Consider the following 8,262-nt stretch of genomic DNA (forward strand, 5'->3'; position numbering starts at 1 on the left):
AAAATCGGTGAAACTTGTATCGTTTTCTAAATTACTTTAAAACCGTTCAAAATTAGAAAACAAATTTAACATGAAAAAGTAGCGCAATTTCACAAGCTTTCCAACGCCATATTATTTGCCTCAATTGGATTAGCCGTTTAGAAATGGCATCGAAAATACGAACTCAGGTGTTTCGTTTGTGAAATTCTACGATTTTCCAAATTATTCTTTATCCATAGGGAATTAGAGAAAACTTTCAACATGTGGAAGGAGCGGTTTTGTAGCAGCTTTCCAACGCAATATTATTTGCCTCATTTTGATAAACGGTTTACAAATGCGATCGAAAATACGATTCACGTTTTTTGTATGAGGAAAAAAACGATTTTCAAAACTGCTCTTAATCCGTTTACATTTTGCCAAAAATTTAACTTGGGTCATGATACTGGTGTCCATAGATTTTCAACGGTATATCGCAATCCCCATTTGGGCAATGTTGGCGGAAGTTCAACCTAGCACTGGGAGAAGTTCAGGTCGAACAACTCAGGCAGTAAAATTGCAAAAAAACACAATTTCATCACTACCTTAGAGCAAAATCCGCCAACGAGCAAGATTCCTATTTAAAACCGGTATTTAGTTGGTAAAAAATGTTTCTAGATTACACTAACATCATATAGAACACGACTAAACAGAATAATTCGCGGGGGAAGTCACGGTTGCGAAGATAGCCCGAAGGTCGGGTTCGTACAGAGGGAAGTCCTGGCGCGTTACTCAGGCAGTTCAGGTTGTGATCAGAATATTATTCTGATCCCGTGATCAGAATAGTGTGTGTATATATATACATATATATAGGGTGGCACTATTCTAATCCCAGGATTAGAATAGTTATTTGGATCACGGTCAGCCTATATAGGGCCCGATGGGTCTCTTCCCGAACTCTCGAACTGGGCAGTGACAGAAAAGAAAGTAAAAAGCCCACCCACCTCCCCCGTCCTGATCCACCACATTCCCCTGATCCACCCCGATCAACCCCACCTCCCTGATCCACCTCCCACACCTCTCGCGCCCAACCGGCGACGTGCCCGCCACCCCCATGCCGCCCGCACCCCGCCCCAGCCGGCGCTGACGCATGCACGCCGCCCCAGCCGGCACCGCGACCCGCACCCCGCCCAAAATCGCCGCCCTCGATGGCGGCCCCGCGCGCGCCTCCGCCGGGTCATGCCACATCCTGCTCCTCCCGGTGCTTCTCCTCCATCGACGGCGTCCTTGCATCTGGCGACGCCAGCGACCACCGGAGCCCACCCCCCGGCTGTCTTAGCTGCCAGATCCGTCGGCCGCATACAGCACCGCCCCATCTTCCTCCTCCGCTCAGCGCGCCGCCGCCCTGCCCTATCCAACAGCGCTGCCCCGCCGCGCACCGCCACCCTGCCCCATGGCGCATCGCTGCCCCGCCAAGCCTCCCGACCACTGCCGGCCGACGCTGCTCCACCATCCCCATGCTGCACAGCTCCTCCCCTACTTCTTCCCCAATGATGATCTGGATTGGGGTCATCTAGGTGCTCGCCGTGTATGAGGAAGGCCACCAACCGCTATGGGCGCGGCCTCTCGGCTCCGCCCCGCCCATGCCTCCTCCATGTTTCGCCTCTGGCCATGCCCGCGCCGGCGGCCCAACAATCCTTCTCGAGTGGCAGTCCAGCACCTCACGCTTGAGCAGTCCGTCCAGCTGCTGGCCGTGGGTCTCCCACAGCAAACTCGGCGACCTGCCCAGGCCTGAGCGGCGACCTACCCTAGGCTAAGTTGTGACCTTCATGCCTGTATCTTCTCCAAGTTGTTGTTTCCATGGCCACTGGCAGTGGATCACTTACCAACTTTGCGTAAATACGGCATTGCCGAGCAGCAGAGTTTGTAGATGATGATCTGCCTAGTGTCATGACTTGTGTGAACTATCTTAAACTTCCAAGGTACTCTTCAAAGGCTTTGGTTTTTTGCTTGATGAATCTTTGTTGCACCTTTCCGTATCGTCTCTCCTGGAAATTGACTTATGCTATGGCCGTCGAAATGTTTGCAGGAAGTTATGCACAAGAAGTTGCTTATGCTGTCAACGAGGGCTAGGGGTCGTTTGATCTTTCATAGTGGGCTCAAAACTAACATATGGATGCTCACCAATTTTTATTCACAGTTAGTTTGTTCATTGTCATGTATAACATAGGCTTTAAGTCGTTTCATTTGTGAAAGGTGTAGAACCCGGATGTTATGGTGCTTGTGCTTTTAGCATTCTCTCTCTTTATTCCTGGGTGTTCGTTGTATATATTGTCAAACTGATCTCTATAGTGACAAAAGAAGACATTTCTCGTTTCGTCGTCGGTTATACTTCATCATCTTACTGTCTATTTCGAGTGAATTGCAATTGTGATTACTAGGTTTACCATTTATAATCATTTTTAATGTGTGACTAGTGCACTTTTTAGAATAACTAAATGCCTAGTGTCCCATCCTTGATGAATACTGAATATTGTTGGCTTTTCTTCTCCTTGTTTTTTTTTGTATAAGTAGTCTGAGAAAACAAGCAAACAGAGGGTAGTTGTAGTAACTTGTGTTTTGGTTTGGGTTCAGTACTTCAGATAAAGATGAGATGAGACCATTTATCCGTTCATGGATGAATGACTGAATATGTGGTCCAGTACACTTGTGTGAAAATCTGTTTGCTGATTTCACTCGATGGCATGTAGAGAAGTTCAAATAGAAAAAAAACAACCAAGTTCAATGTTTATAAACATCAAATTTACCCGTTTGAAGAAAATAAAATAATGAAGTTCAAATTTAAAAACTACCAAAGTTCCATGTTTATAAGAAAAGTTGGCACACAACCTCCTCTGCCAGGCTCCTGTGGCCGCACCATTTTGAGCGCGTGCAGCCATGGTCGACCACCTTTGCCCATGTGCACCACTTCCTTCGGCATGTGGCTTCAAAAGTTCAGGTGTAACGAACATCGAAGTTCAAACCAAAAAAATTTAAACAAAAAAATCATGGAATTCAAAGAATAAAAACTATGGAGTTTCATGAAAAAAATTAGTAGCATGTGAAGTTCATGTTTCAGATATTCTGAAGTTCACGTGTACCATGTACAGAAGAAAATTCATCAAATGAAAAAAGGGACCGCCTAGGCCATTTCACGAAAAAGCAAAAAATGCATAAAATGTCGCGACAAAAGTCTATAAGAAGTTCAAATTTAAAAACCGGAGCAGGTCAATGTTAAAAAATGAAGTTGTTAATATGTATAAGACAAATTTGCAAGTTCAAAAATTTAGAGCAAGAAGTTAAAAAGAAGTAGTTCAAAAATCTTTATAACGGATTTTTCCCATTTGTAAAAAAATCAGAGAAGTTCAAATTAAAAGAGGATCATTTCAAAAGATTGTATAAAAACTGATTTTCCCCATTCTATAAAAACTATAAGTTCAAATAAAAATGACGATGTGGTATCACTGTTTATATAAAAAAGCATTTCTCCGTTACTAACCAATATAACTAATAAGTTCAAATTTAAAAAAATGGTAAAGTTTGACGTTTATGAAAAAATTGGATTTTTCACATTATTAAAAAAATAAAACCAAGAAGTTCAAAATTTTAAAATAAAGAAGTTCAAAAAACTCGATTTTCCCTGTTACTAAAGAATAAATCTAAGAAGTTCAAACTAAAAAACAAAAAAAGTTCAATGTTTATAAAAACCTCAGATTCTCGTTCTAAAGAATAACTAATAAGTTCAAATTAAAATAAGGGAACAACAAAAAAGTTTTAAAAAAGATTTTCCCCATTTTTTAAAATATTCGGATTTTTCCCTGATGCTAAAGATTAAATCAAGAAGTTCAATTTAAAAATAAATTTGTAAAGGGAGAAGTTCAATTTGTAAAGATGACATAGTTCAACGTGTAAACCAATGTTGAAAGAAAACAAAAAGAAAGGAGAAGTTCAATTTCTAAATATGAAGTGGTTTGACGTGCAAACCAATGTTGAAAGAAAACAAAAATAAAGGAGAAGTTCAATTTCTAAAGATGACGTGGTTTGACATGCTAAACAATGTTGAAAGAAAACAAAAAGAAAAGGAGAAGTTCAATTTCTAAAGATGACATGCTTTGACGTGCAAACCAATGCAAAAACACACACAAAAATGTTGTTTTGGTGTCTTAAAATATTTTTATTCATAAAAAATATTAAGAAAAAAATCAGGAAGTCCATATTAAAAAGATGGAGAGGTTCGATGATTATAGAAAACTCAAATTTCCCTCGTTATTAAACAATGGAAGCAAGAAGTTCACAAATAAAATAACAAGAAGTTCAACTTTTAAAAATGGAGCGCTTCAAAATTCACAAAAAAATGATTAAGAAATTCAGATTAATATTTATAAAAAACTAAGATATGTTCACGTAACTGAGAGAAGTTCAGGTTGATAAACTACCAGAAGTTGACGTTCTACACGGTGTGCATTTTTATTAAAAAATAATAAAAATGCAAAGGCTAAATTTGTTGTCGTTATAAGTTCAAGTACTCCGTCGAAGAAAGTTAAAAAAATTATTGTGAGAGAAGTTTGTACAACAAGAATATCATTTATGTAACACTAACGAATGGATGAGAAAATTACAAACGAAAATACGTCACAAAAGTTCAACGTGAAAATAGCATCAAGTTCAACTACTACGCTGAATGAATTTCAGATGAAAAACTTTTAAAATCATCACGAGCATGAAAAATGATCAACACGGGAAAGTTATGTGATTACAACAGCTCTTCACTGGTATATCATTTGCTTAATTACGGTGAGTGGATGGAGAGTTACGAGCAGTGGATGGAGACCTATGAGCAAAAAAATCACGTGAAAAACAGAGTGAAGTTCAGGCACACGCGCCAAGAAGTTCAGGTTCTTCACGCGGTGCATTTTCGAAGAATCTGTTTCGCGATAAAGGCAGAATGCATGATCCCACCGTTTTCGAAATTACTTGAAAACGGCTACGAATCATAGAAAACCATCAACACGAAGAAGTTTCGCATTTTCCGTAGCTTTTCAGTAGCATATTATTTGCCCCATTCCGATAAAGTTTGTAGAAATTACGGCGAAAATACGTTTTTCGCCATTTTCGAAACTGCCTTAAAACCATAAAGAATTGGGAGAAACAATACATACCAAAAAGTTTCGCATTTGTTCAAGATTTCCAACGCCATATCATTTGCTGCATTCGGACGCACGGTTAAAAAATTAGCTCGAAAATACAAACTCGTTAGGACTTGGACCATTTTCTAAATTACTCTTAAACCATTCAAAATTAGAAAAAAAACTTTCAAGATGAAAAAGTAGCGCATTTTCATAAGCATTCCAACGCTGTATCATATGCCTCCATTGGATTAGCCGTTTAGAAATGACATCGAAAAAATGAACTCAGCTGTTCGGTTCGTGAAATTTTATGTTTTTTCAAATTACTCTTTAACCATAGGGAATTAGAGAAAACTTTAAACATGTGGAAGGAGCGGTTTTGCAGCAGCTTTCCAACGCCATATTATAGGCCTCATTCCGATAAACAGTTTAGAAATGCGATCGAAAATACGATTCATGTTTTTTGTGTGAAGAAAAAACGGTTTTCAAAACTGCTCTTAAACCGCTTATATTTTGCCAAAAATTTAAGTTGGGTCATGATACTGATGTCCATAGCTTTCAAATGATATATCACAAGCCCCATTTGGGCAATGTTGGCGGAAGTTCAACCTAGTTCACAGGGAAGTTCACTTCCCTGTGAACTAGGTTGAACTTCCGCCAACATTGCCAAAATGGGGCTTGCGATATACCGTTGGAAAGCTATGGACACTAATATCATGACCCAACTTAAATTTTTGGCAAAATATAGGCGGTTTAAGAGCAGTTTTGAAAACCGTTTTTTCTTCGCACAAAAAATGTGAATCGTATTTTCGATCGCATTTATAAACCGTTTATCAGAATGAGGCGTATAATATGGCGTTGGAAAGCTGCTGCAAAACTGCTCCTTCCACATGTTGAAAGTTTTCTCTAATTCCCTATGGTTAAAGAGTAATTTGAAAAAAAACATAAAATTTCGTAAACCGAACAGCTGAGTTCGTTTTTTTTGATGTCATTTCTAAACGGCTAACCCAATGGAGGCATATGATATGGCGTTGGAAACCTTATCAAAATGTGCTATGTTTTGATCTTGAAAGTTTTTTTCTAATTTTGAATGGTTTAAGAGTAATTCAGAAAATGGTGCAAGTCCTACCGAGTTTTATTTTTGAGTTAATTTTTTAACCATGCGTCCGAATGCAGCAAATGATATGGCGTTGGAAAGCTTGACCAAATGCGAAACTTTTTGGTATGTATGGTTTCTCCGAATTCTTTACGGTTTTAAGTCAGTTTCGAAAATGGCGGAAAATGTAGTTTCGCCGTAATTTCTACAAAGTTTATCGGCATTGGGCAAATAATATACCGTTGAAAAGCTACGGAAAATGCGAAACTTTTTCATGATTGATGGTTTTCTCTGATTCTTGGCCGTTTTCAAGTAATTTTGAAAACGGCGGGATCATTCGTTCTGCCTCTTTCACGAAACAGATTCTTCAAAAATACACCGCATGAAGAACCTAAACTTCTCAGCATATCTACCTGAACTTCACTCTGTTTTCAACGTGCTTTTTTTGCTCGCAGATCTCCATCCACTACTCGTAGTTCTCCATCCACTCCCCAGAATTCAATGAGTGATATACCGATGGAAAGCTGTTGTAAACACACAACTTTCCTGTGTTGATTATTTTCTCATACTCGCTATTGTTTCAAAAAAATTCATCTAAAATTCATTCAGCATAGTAGTTGAACTTCCTGCTGTTTTCACGTTGAACTTCTGTGACGTATTTTTGTTTGTAATTTTCTCATCCATTCGTCAGTGTTACACAAATAATATTCCTTTTGTACAAACGTCTCTCACAATATTTTTTTAACTTTCTCCGACCAAGGACTTGAACTTACACAAATGATATTCTTGTCGTTTTGAGGTAAATTAGAAAATGGCGAGATCATGATTTCTGCGTTCATCGCGAACGGAAATGCACTGCGTGAAATAGTTGAACTTCTGGGGCATGTCTATTTGAACTTCACTCAGTTTTTGACGTGCTTTTTTTTGACGTGCTGTTTTTTTGCACTGCATGAAGTAGTTGAACTTCTGGGGCATGTCTGTTTGAACTTCACTCTGTTTCACTTTATTGTATTTTTCTTATGTGAAATACACACCGTGTAGTACGTGAACTTCCGGTTGTTATCACTTTGAACTTCTCTCTGTTTGAGAGAATTATTTTAAAACACAAAAAACTACATTTTTATGTATTTTTGGACATCTAAATACATGATGAACCTCTCTCACAAGAATTTTTTGAATTTTTCCTCGCCGAGCACTTGAACTTCTAGCAACCATTTTTGGGTTTATGAGTTGTTTTTAAAAGTGCAAAAAATGGTGTTGTGTTTTTTATTTTTTGAACAGCTAAATCCTAGGTTTTAATAAACTCCGAACTTCTGTGTTATTTCAATTTGAACTTCACCTTTTTCTATTTGATTAAAGAATTGTATTCGATTTTTATACGAAAAAAATCGAGCATGGAAATACAAGGTGAACCTCTCTCGCAAGGATTTTTAAACCTCCCCGGCCAGAGCACTTGAACTTCTTTCAACAAACATTTTTAGGTTTTATTTTTTTATACTTTTATTCTCACCTAAAATGCATTCCTTACAGTACTTGAACTTCTCGTTGTTTTCACTATGAACTTCTGTCGCATTTTTGTGTATACGTCGAATTACACGCAATTGAAGGTTGGACGTCATTTTTTGCCATTTTAAAACATGTAATTGGATGCCGGACGTCCGGCAATATAAATTCTAAACCATGCACGGAGGTGCACATGACCTTTTTGCAACAAATCTGAGTTTTTTATATAATTCGAACTTCTATGTTAATTTAAATTGAACTTATTAGTCTTATTCTTAGAAAAAAATGTTTTCAAATAAGCATCAAACATTTTTTTTTAAAATTGAACCTCATACTTTTAGTTTTCGTAGAAATGGAAAGAATTTGAGTTTTCCGTAAACATAAAACTACTCCTTTTATTTTAATTTGAACTTCTTTACTTTTATTCTTTAGTAACAGAAGACAACCTGTGTTTTTTTATAAATATAGAACTTCTCTATTTTTACAATTTGGACTTCTTATTTTGTTTTTTAAATCAAATTGCTCCTAAATAATAGCTGACCT

This window comes from Triticum dicoccoides, chromosome 4A (assembly GCF_002162155.2).
Source record: "Triticum dicoccoides isolate Atlit2015 ecotype Zavitan chromosome 4A, WEW_v2.0, whole genome shotgun sequence".
In the NCBI taxonomy this organism is placed as follows: Eukaryota; Viridiplantae; Streptophyta; class Magnoliopsida; order Poales; family Poaceae; genus Triticum; species Triticum dicoccoides.